Genomic DNA, 12117 nt, shown 5'->3' on the forward strand with positions numbered 1-12117 from the left:
CTGAGGCCTCTCGTTGGCTTGCAGATGGCACCGTCTCTGGTGTCATCACGTGGCCTTTTCTTTGCACATGTATCCCTGGTGTCTCTCTTTCTTCTTATCAAGAAGCCAATCCTACTCATTTATGGTTCAGCCACATGATCTCATTTAACTTCAATTATCTCCTTAAAGGCCCTATCTTCAAATATCGTCACATTGCGGGTTAGGGCTTCAACCCATGAATTTGGGAAGAACATAATTCATTCAGTCCATAATGGTTTTCTTCATCACTCTCTGACAGCCACTCCATTGTTCTACTTCCCTTTAAAAAGTGTGTTGTTTGTTATCTCTACTTCCCCTCCTTGTATCCCCTGTCTTAGATCTAATCCAGTCTTTCATGCTCACCACACCACATCTCCTGTCATGGTCACCAGTAATATCCATGCCATGGAATCCAGGGGTCAGTTCTTGATCTTTATCCTTCTGACCTACCCACAGCATTGGACAAAGCTGATCACTTACTCCTCCAAGAAAGATTTTCTTCACTTGGCTTATGCATATTGCTCTTCTTAATCACCTATATCATTGACTTTTCTTCTCAGTCTCTTTTGCTAGTTCCTCCTCCTCTCTCCCGGAGAAGGCAATGGCACCCCACTCCAATACTCTTGCCTGGAAAATCCCATGGACGGAAGAGCCTGGTGGGCTACAGTCCATGGGGTCGCAAAGAGTCAGACACGACTGAGCGACTTCACTTTCACTTTTCACTTTCATGCATTGGAGAAGGAAATGGCAACCCACTCCAGTGTTCTTGCCTGGAGAATCCCAGGGATGGGCGAGCCTGGTGGGCTGCCGTCTATGGGGTCGCATAGAGTCAGACACGACTGAAGCAACTTAGCAGCAGCAGCCTCCTCTCTCCATTCGCTACACCTTTAAGAGCTCCAAGAATCAGTCCTTGCATTTTCATCTCCCCTCTACATCCTAGGCGATGTCATCCTCTCATGAGTTTAAGTACCTTTTATATACTGATGACTACTTAATTTATCTCCAGCTCCAAATTCCATTATGATTATTGTATATCCAAGAGCCTACCTAACACCTCCACTTGGATGTATCATAGGCACCTTGTCTTTAAGATGTCCAAAACAGGACTCTCAATACGTAATTCTCACTGTCTGCCTGCCCACCAGCACCAAAGTGTTTCTCCTGTAGTCTTTTCCATCTCTTTAAAAGGAAAGTCCATGTCTCTTCTTACAGATGGTAGAGCCAATCACCTTGGAAACATCCTTGACTCCCCTCCAAACCACGGGCAAATCCTGCTGGCTGTCCCTTCAAAATATATCAGCAGAGCACTGCTCCATGCACGGCTAACCATCCTGATCTAAGATACCACAATTTCTCATCTGGAGTTTTCCAACAGCCTCCTGACTAATGTCTCTGCTTTCGCCCTTAATCCTCTACAGTCTATTCTCCACCCCACAGTCAGAGAGGTCCTTTAAAATACATCACGTCACTCTTCTGCTCAGCACCCTCCAAAGACCTCCTGTGTGTGTGTGCTTGGTCGCTTCAGCTGTGTCTGACCTGCGACGCTATGGACTGTAGCTTGGGGCTTCCCAGGTGGCTCAAGTGGTAAAGAAAGTGCCTGCCAATGCAGGAAACACAAGAGCTGTGGGTTTGATCTCTAGGTCGGGAAGACCCCCTAAAGGAGGGCATGCTGACTGACTCCAGTATGCTTGCCTGGAAAATCCCATGGACAGAGAAGCCTGGTGAGTTACAGTTCATGGGGTCGCAAAGAGTCAGACATGACTGAAGCAACTTAGCATGCATGCATGCACAGACTAGCTTACCAGGCTCCTCTGTCCATGGGATTCTCCAGGCAAGAATACTGGAGTGGGTTGCCATGCCCTCCTCCAGGGGATCTTCCCGACCCAGGGATCAAACCTGCATTACTTACGTCTCCTGCATTGGCAGGCGAGTTCTCTACCACTAGCACCACCTGGAAAGCCCTCCAAAGGCGTCCCATCTTAGAGCAGTTTCCATCACTCTATTCCAGCAAAACTGGCCTGTCTGGGGCCCTCAAACTCTGTCTTACAGCCTTTACAATCACTGTCCCTCCCTCTAGCATACTCCTCTCACAGATACCTACATGATTCACTCCCTCATTTTGCTCAGGTTTTTGCTCCTGTGTTAAATATCATGATTGGAGAGGTCCTTCTCCGCTGCTGCTGCTGCTGCTAAGTCGCTTCAGTCATGTCCGACTCTGTGACCCCATAGACATCAGCCCACCAGGCTCTCCTGCCCCTGGGATTCTCCAGGCAAGAACACTGGAGTGGGTTGCCATTTCCTTCTCCAATGCATGAAAGTGAAAAAGTGAAAGTGAAGTCGCGCAGTCCTGTCTGACTCTTAGCGACCCCATGGACTGCAGCCTACCAGGCTCCTCCATCCATGGGGTTTTCCAGGCAAGAGTACTGGAGTGCGGTGCCATCGCCTTCTCCGGTCCTTCACTACCCTGTATAAACTAGCAACTCCCACTCCAACACTCTGTATCATCCTTGCTCAGCTTCATCACCATCTAACATATATGTTCTATTTCTTGTCTGTCCTCTTATCCTAGACTATAAGGTCTGTGAAGGCAGGGATTTGACATTTATTAATCACTATACTGGGCTTCTCAGGTAGCATTAGTGGTAAATAACTCTTGCCAGTGCAGGAGACATAAGAGATGTGTGTTCAATCCTGAGGTTGGGTTGATCCCCTGGAAAAGGGGCATGGCAACCCACTCCAGTATTCTTTCCTGGAGAATTGTATGGACAGAGGAGCCTGGCGGGCTACAGTCCATGGGGTTGCAGAGTTGGACATGACTGAAGCAACTTAGCAGGCACACAAAACCACTATACTATCCCCGTGTAAGACAGTTTCTGGCACATATTAATAGTAGAGGCTTAATTAATATTTTGAATGAATAAAGATGTAACTGGTAGAATTTTTAGTTTGGATCTCCTTGGTATTTGTTTCTACAAGCCAGACTACTCTTCCCCCAAACTGATATTTTTTCCTTCAACCAGATACCATTTGGAAAAAAAATCTCAGCCTCCCAAACCTGTTGGATAAATTCTATGCACCTTAGGGACGAGCCTTGAATTTTCCAATTACCTCAGACATCTAGGGAATTACTTATCATGAAGAAGCTGGTTGTGTTACATCATTTTTCCCCATGTGTCTTTTTTTTTTTTTTTTGGCTGCACTAGGTCCTTTGCGGCACATGGAGGCTTTTCTCTAGTTGTGGGGTGTGGGCTTCTTGTTCCCATGTGGGGACTTCTCTACTTGTGGAGCATGGGCTCTAGATTGTGGGGGCTCAGTAGTGCAGCACACAGGCTTAGTTGCCCTGTCACATGTGGGATCTCAGTTCCCTGACCAGGGATCAAACCCACATCCCCTTCATTAGAAGGCTGATTCTTAACCATGGGACTTCCAGGGAAGTCCCCACCATATGTCTTTTAATGAATCAGATTTCAGAACTAAGAAAGAAAAAGTTTATCATTTATTTCAGTTGGAAAAAGATTTTGGTCACTGGACAACTATACTGTAGATGAACTGTTATTATGAGAGAAAATTAAGGCATCTGCTGCTAAGTCACTTCAGTCATGTCCAACTCTGTGCAACCCCATAGACAGCAGCCCACCAGGCTTCCCCGTCCCTGGGATTCTCCAGGCAAGAAAACTGGAGTGGGTTGCCATTTCCTTCTCCAGTGCATGAAAGTGAAAAGTGAAAGTGAAGTCGTTCAGTCGTATCCGACTCTTAGCGACCACATGGACTGCAGCCTACCAGGCTCCTCCGTCCATGGCATTTTCCAGGCAAGAGTACTGGAGTGGGGTGCCATTGCCTTCTCCGATTAAGGTGTCTAGGTCTGGCAAATGGCCTACCTAGCTTTTAAGCAGTATCAATGGTAACAGACTATTTTGAGGGGCTCAAAATCACTGCAGATGGTGACTTCAGCCATGAAATTAGAAGATGCTTACTCCTTGGAAGGAAAGTTATGACCAACCTAGATAGCATATTCAAAAGCAGAGACATTACTTTGGCAACAAAGGTCCATCTAGTCAAGGCTATGGTTTTTCCAGTGGTCATGTATGGATGTGAGAGTTGGACTGTGAAGAAAGCTGAGCGCCGAAGAATTGATGCTTTTGAACTGTGGTGTTGGAGAAGACTGTTGAGAGTCCCTTGGACTGCAAGGAGATCCAACCAGTCCATCCTAAAGGATATCAGTCCTGGGTGTTCATTGGAAGGACTGATGCTGAAGCTGAAACTCCAGTACTTTGGCCACTCATGCGAAGAGCTTTCCCTGCATCAGGGAAAGATTGAAGGCAGGAGAAGGGAACCACAGAGGATGAGATGGTTGGATGGCATCACCGACTCAATAGGCATGAGTTTGAGTAAACTCCGGGAGTTGGTGATGGACAGGGAGGCCTGGTGTGCTGCAGTTCATGGGGTCACAAAGAGTCGGACACGGCTGAGCGACTAAACTGAACTGAACTGAATGGTAACAGTTCCATTACAAATATTTACAAAATTTGTGCAGGTGTTGGAGGGGAGGGAGAGGCTATTTTTAGTCTGTGCTACAATTGAGTTGAAATCCAGCTGAAAGACTTGGCAAAGTAAGACTGGTCAGCAGAGCCCAAGATTCCAAGGTGAGGACAAGAAGAATTTTCAGGATTTAAGAACTGTCCCCAGTGTAACCAAGTGCTTCAGAAATCACCTCTGAGTTGAGAGCACGGAAGCATCAAGGTACAGCATTATGATGTAAGCTGTATCTCTGGTGTTACAGGTAGGAAAAAGAGAGCCACAGATGACAGCCTCTGTCCCCTGGGATGGTGTAACAGGATAAACATCCGGGTTGTCGTGGATAACATACGTACACACAAACCTGCCAGTCTACCCATTCTCTAACCTCTAAAATGTAGTGGTCACTCAGCTTTACTGCAGAGGAAGTATACCTGTGAGTTAGGTTTGTCTCAATTAAGAGGTGGCTGGGTGAAGCGAATGCTAATTAAAAGTATAATATAGGAAGAGGCGTTTCACTCTTTTTGCTTTATTAGCTTCTGTGTGTGTGTGTGCTGAGTCACTTCAGTCGTGTCCGACTCTTTGTGACCCTGTGTACTGCAGCCTGCCAGGCTCCTCTGTCCTGGGATTCTCCAGGCAAGAATACTGGAAAGGGTTGCCATGCCCTGCTCCAGGGGATCTTCTCAACCTAGGGATCAAACCCACATCTCTTGCATCTCCTACATCGGCAGCCAGATTCTTTACCACTAGTACCACTTGAGAACCCGATTATTAACTTCTATATGATTTCAATTCCTTCACCACTTCCTCAAAGAAGTCCTTCTTAACTAGCTTCAAGCCTGCTCTAAGTCCTCCCAGCTATGTGGACCTCCGGACTGTAGCACTGATTGCCACAGCCACTTCACAGTCATACATGATCTGATTAATGCCCATCTCCCCTAATAAGGCTGGAAGCCTCAGGAGGACAGATTGTTTTTCAGTTTTGCTCACCCTTATACGGGCTTCCCTGGTAGCTCAGCTAGTAAAGAACCTGCCTGCAATGCAGGACACCCTAGTTCGATTCTTGATTCAGGAAGATCCCCTGGAGAAGGAATGGGCTACCCACTTCAGTAGTCTTGGGCTTCTCTTGTGGCTCAGCTGGTAAAGAATCTGCCTGCAATGCTGGAGATCTGGGTTCGATCCCTGGGTTGGGAAGATCCCCTGGAGAAGAACAGCTACCCTCTCCAGTATTCTGGCCTGGAGAATTCCATGGACTGTATAGTCCGTAGGGTAGCAAAGAGTTGGACTTAGTGCTCAGAAGTGCCTGGCACATTTAATGTTTTTAAATTAATGTATGAATAATCAAGCGCTTCTCCAGTGGTTCAGTGGTAAAGAATCCACCTGCAATGCAGGAGACACAGGAAATGTGGGTTTGATCCCTGGGTCAGGAAGATTTCCTAGAGGAGGGCATGGCAACCCACTCTAGTATTCTTGCCTGAGGAATCCCATGGACAGAGGGGACTGGCAGGCTACAGTCCATAGGGTCTCAAAGAGTAGGACACAACCAAAGAGACTAAGCATGGATGCACATGAATAATCAAACAGTAAAAGTTTTTACTTCTACATCTACTTCTGCTTCTTTGACATTGAAGTGCCTAAAGCCTTTGACTCTGTGGATCACAACAAACTGTGGAAAATTCTTCAAGAGATGGGAATACCAGACCACCTTACCTGCACCCTGAGAAACCTGTATGCAGCTCAAGAAGCAACAGTTAGAACTGGACATGGAACAACAGACTGATCCCAAAAGGATCAGGGGAAGGAGTATGTCAAAGCTATATATCATCACCCTGCTTATTTAACTTATATGCAAAGTATATCATGCAAAAATGCTAGGCTGGATGAAGCACAAGCTGGAATCAAGACTGCCGGGAGAAATATCAATAATTTCAAACATGCAGATGACACCACGCTTATGGCAGAAAGCGAAGAGGAACTAAAAAGCCTCTTTGATGAAGGTGAAACAAGAGAGTGAAAAAGTTGGCTTAAAACTCAACATTCAAAAAACAAAGACCATGGCATCCGGTCCCATCACTGCATGGCAAACAGACAGGGAAACAATGGAAACGGTGACAAACTTTATTATCTTGGGCTCCAAAATCACTGCAAATGGTGACTGCAACCATGAAATTAAGACGTTCACTCCTTGGAAGAAAAGCTATGACCAGACAGCATATTAAACTTAGACAGCATATTAAGAAATAGAGACATTACTTTGCTGACAAAGGTCCATAAAGTCAAAGCTATGGTTTTTCCAGTAGTCATGTATGGATGTGAGAGTTGGACCATAAAGAAGGCTGAGTACTGAAGAATTGATACTTTTGAACTGTGGTGCTGGAGAAGACTCTTCAGAGTCCCTTGGACTGCAAGGAGATCAAACCAGCCAATCCTACAGAGTCAACCCTGATTCTGAATATTCATTGGAAGGACTGATGCGGAAGCTGAAGCTCCAGTACTTTGACCACCTGATTCAAAGAGCAGACTCATTAGAAAAGACCCTGATGCTGGGAAACATTGAAGGCAGGACGACGAGATGTTTGGATGGCATCACCGACTCGATGAACTTGAGTTTGAGCAAGCTCCAGGAAATGGTGAAGGACACTGAGTGACTGAACAACAAAAACGTATTTTCCCATCCTTCCCTTCATACATAATCTCTACTACATGCAGAGTTAGCCAAGGATTCTAGGTACAAAGGACGTGAGCTAATGAAGACATGGTCTCCCGTTTCCCCCTAGGGGTTAGAGCAGGAGCCTCCAACCTTTTTGGCACCAGGGACTGGTTTCATAGAAGACAATTTTTCCATGGACCAGGGATGGGGGATTGTTTCGGGATGATACAAGTGCATTACATTTATAGTGCACTTTATTTCTATTATTATTACATTAACTCCATTTCAGATCATTAGGAATCAGATCCCAGAGGCTGGGGATCCCCAGATTCTTTCATTTCCATTCCTGTCCCCTGGCTACTGATTGAGTGGTTCTTTGTATGTAACCTTCGCTAATTGCATCGCTATCTATGAAAACATTTTATTCTAGGTTGTATGCCTACAATTTCTAAATTCCTATTGTTATTCTCTTTGTGCTTGAAGGTATGCCTTTTAATTCTTTCTGGCTTTTTCTAAAGCTAGATAGTGCAAAGCAAATAGCAGCACAACATCCCATTCTATAAACGCAAATTCTCTCAAGGTATTACGGTAGATACCAAGATTATAGACAAACAGGGGTCACACTGCGCAATGGCATTTCCATGACCGTCCTGTTAATGAAGGAGAATCTGGCTTCACCACTGAGCCCTGCTGAAAGCCATTAATACTTCACCGGGCAAGACAATGGGAGAGAGGAAAGAACCCAATAATCATATGCAGACATTTCAAATCACATCCCTGATTGCTAGAGGAAGGGGTTGTGCCCCAGAAGGACATCATCCTATTGTGTTCATAATAACTGAGTGGCGACAGGAGTCCTAGGGAAGGTTTTCAAGGGCCCAGGTTCCATCTAGCCATGGCATGCACAATGCCCCTTTTTTGATTAATACTGCCAAACAGAAGTCAAACTATAAACTCTGAGGGCAACTCTTTCATATAAAAATACCTTGTAAGCTGGGTGCTCGACAGTGTTGCACTTTGGAGACAGATGTTCACCATCTGGCTCTTTCAGCTGCACCCACGCTTCTATTTTATTCTCATATTCCAATACCTGGTCCCACAGCAATAACACTAGCATTTGGATAGCATGTCATGCTTAATAAAGCATTTATTACCCCATTTTGTCCTTGCCTAAGTCTGGTGAGGTAGGCAGGGAGATGTAAAAGGAAAACCCAACAGTTACGGTGTCACGTAAAGGAAGGTTGCTTGACACTGGCAGAACTCATAGGGCAGCAGGTCAATTAAGTTGTTACGTTGTGAGACACTGCCCACTGCCTGTGGGTGCAGACCCACCTTGTCATGCCCTGACCTTAAGAAACTGACTCACAGTAACTAAAATGAATGTGAGCCTGAGACGGATTCCAGAATGCTACTTATAATTCATGAGACACTGCCAGCCCAGGGCTAAGATTTCAGGATGCACATCTGGTAATGACAGTGGCTCCCATCCTTGCTGTATACACCTCACATCAACTGCATCTCCCTGTTACACCAAGACAAAGCTGGGAGGCTTTGCCAGTTTAGAATCTGAACGATGAAAGCTAGAGAAACTGTTTGAGATACCAGAAGGAATCTTATAGTAGATTCCATCAGTCAGTGGGCTCTGAATATCTGAAGAGTGTACATTACAATCCCTGCATCCATCTTCAGACTAAAAGCAAGCATACTTGAACCTCAAAGTTAACACTGCCTCTCTCCTAAACAGGGCTTCACAGGTGGCTCATCAGTAAATAATCTGCCTGCCAATGCAGGAGATGTGTGAGTTTTATCCCTGGATTGAGAAGATCCCCTGGAGGAGGAAATGGCAACCGACTCCAGCATTCCTGCCTGGAGAATTCCATGGACACAGGTGTTAAAGCCACGCGTTCTGGGAAACAAACTCACTCCGAAGGACAATGCAGATAGTGGAGTGCAGTTTATTACACTGGCGGGCCCAAGGCAGAGTCTCCTCTTAGCCAAGGACCCTGATCAGCCCACCACCCCAATTTCCTTGAGACGTACACAAAACAGAGGAAGGGTAAATACAATCACAATAACCCCATCATTCATGCGTTAGGTGTTCAAACAGTTAATAATCAATAAGCCTGCGGTTACATCCCAATAGATACAGAAAGGGTTTATGACCTGTCCGGAGGCAGGCGTGATTAGAGTATGTTTTCTCTTAGGCAATGAGTAACCTGGATGTGATCTTCAAGATTCCCCTGTCCAGAGGGGGTCTTATCCTTCTATTGTAGTTTCCATAGGCACTAACCACAGAGTTCAGAGTCCATTGGAGAGGTGCCCGAGCATGATCAGCATGAACAGGCCTAAGATGGGGTCCAGCTCTGTTTCCTCATTCACAGGAGCCTGGTGGGTTACTGTCCAGAGTCGGACATGACTCTGTGGGGTTACTCGGTGGGTTACTCTGTGGGGTCACAGAGTCGGACATGACTGAGCACACACACACACTCTCCTAAACAGTGCCCGGAAAGGACACTGATAGTGTTGATTTAATGTGCCTTCAACTGACATGACCCACCTGTCGTGTCAAATGGGTATAGTGTGTGTATGTATGTTGTTAAAATCCCTGTGGAGCAGTGAGTGTATGCCAATCCTCACACCTCACAGACGGAAAGAACTGAGGTGCCTGGGGAATCTGCAACTAGCTAAACACCAGACAGTCAGCAAATGTTCCTACCAGCCTGGGAGCCAGGGCTTCTCAGGTGACATTCCCTTTAACCTGGTGTGTGGAACATACAACCAAACTCTCGGAGGGTAATCTTACATCTTCTATTTCCTGATTTTATCAGGGACCTCACTGTAGCTGCTGAAGTTCTAAAAACAATGCCCACCACAGTCACAGAGACCAAAGTGTGGAGAAGGGAATGATTTCTTCAAGGCTACACCCCCAGCTAAGGTGAACCCGGACTCTTTCCCCCAGGCCACCTATCTCTACCTTTGCGGCCTTTAGACTATGTCCTTAGAGGGCACCTTTGCTTAAAAAGGCCCCAGGGCCTCAGTCCACACTGTGACTGGCCTAAACACAGGGCTTTGCCATGTAATCCTAACTCAAAAGAGGGCAACAATTCTAGCGAAGAAGAAATACAACTCTCTTCAGCAGAAATTTGCAGAGTAAGTGCTTTGAAAATGACCGCCAACAGGAAGAAGAGAATCTGAATAGTTCCCCAAAGGGAAATTCTCAAAGAGTTTGTATTGGTTAGGATACAAACTGCTATATAAACAATCCCTAAATCTCATAGCTAAAAAAAAAAAATTATTTCTTGATTAGGTCATAGTCCGACGTGGGTGAGCTGGGATGGGAAGGTAGGCACTGGAAGCCTGTGTTCCGCTGTCATTCAGGAGCGGAGGCTTACCAGTCTACCGAAGGGTCCATGGCCAACAGCAGATTAAAAACCTCTGATCTAGTGGCTCCACAGTTCTCTAGGGCCCTGCAGTTGTCCATCAGTTCCTTTGTATTCAGCGAGCCAACAAGAAAAGAAACAGCACAAAGAATCATATGCAAAGTTTTAGAAGGGCAGATAAGAAATGACTTACACATCGCTTCTCTCCACATTCCACTGACTTAGAACTGCGTAATACGACCCATGTAACCGCAGTGAAGAATAGGAAATGTAGTCTCTGGTAGTGGGGAGGAAAAGGGACATGGGGGTTAGTGGACACAAAGCATTATCTCTGCTACACGTCAAACACATATTTAGTGGATTATGCCAATGATAATACAAATACTATATGGTTCAGTAATCCTGAATATAACAATGAGACTAAGTGCTTCTATACCACAAATGTGTAAAACTATAAATACTATAAAAATACAAATGTTAAACTACATGACACAAATACTACATGACAACAACACAAAATGATATAATAACATAAATGATATATCAAATTCTAAATGATACAATAATATAAATACTACCCAACCACGTATTAGGTAGGAACCCACTTCTGCTCAGCCTATACAGAGATGGTTACTATAAAACTCTTAGAGGAAACACAGGCAGAACACTCTTTTGACATAAGCACTAGGATCTTTTTTGACCCACCTGCTAGAGTAATGAAAACAAAAACAAAAATCAACAATTGGGATCTAATTAAACTTAAAAGCTTTTGCACAGCAAAGGAAACCATAAACAAGATGAAAAGACAACCCCCAGAATGGGAGAAAAATATTTGCAAACAAAGCAATGGACCAAGGATTAATCTCCAATACACACAAACTGCTCATGCAGCTCAACATCAAAGAAAAAAAGACAAACAACCCAATCAAACTCTGGGTAGAAGACCTAAATAGATATTTCTCCAAAGAAGATCTAGAGATGGCCAACAACACAAGAAAAGATGCTCAACATCGCTCATTATAAGAGAAATGCAAATCAAAACTATAACAAGGTATCACCTCATACCTGTCAGAAAGAAAGGCCATCATTAAAAAATCTACAAACAATAAATGCTGGAGAGGGTGTGGAGAAAAGGGGGCTCTCTTGCACTGTTGGTGGGAATGTAAATTGAGACAGTCACTATGGAGAACAGTATGGGGGTGCCTTAAAAAACTAAAAACAGAACTACTGTACGACCCAGCAATCCTACTTTCCATATACCCAGAGAAAACTATAATTCAAAAAGATACATGCACACCAGTGTCTATTGCTTCCATGTCCTGGCTATTTACAACAGCAGAGCCAAGACATGGAAGCAACCTAAACGTCCATCAATAGAGGAATGGATAAAGAAGATGTGATGCATGTATACAATGGAATATTAGCCATAAAAAGGAACAAAACTGAGTCATTGGAGAGATGTATACAATGGAATATTAGCCATAAAAAGGAACAAAACTGTAGTCATTTGGACCTAGAAACTGTCAAAATAATGTAAGTCAAAAAGAGAAAAAC

Source organism: Bos taurus, chromosome 3, assembly GCF_002263795.3.
Source record: "Bos taurus isolate L1 Dominette 01449 registration number 42190680 breed Hereford chromosome 3, ARS-UCD2.0, whole genome shotgun sequence".
Lineage (NCBI taxonomy): Eukaryota > Metazoa > Chordata > Mammalia > Artiodactyla > Bovidae > Bos > Bos taurus.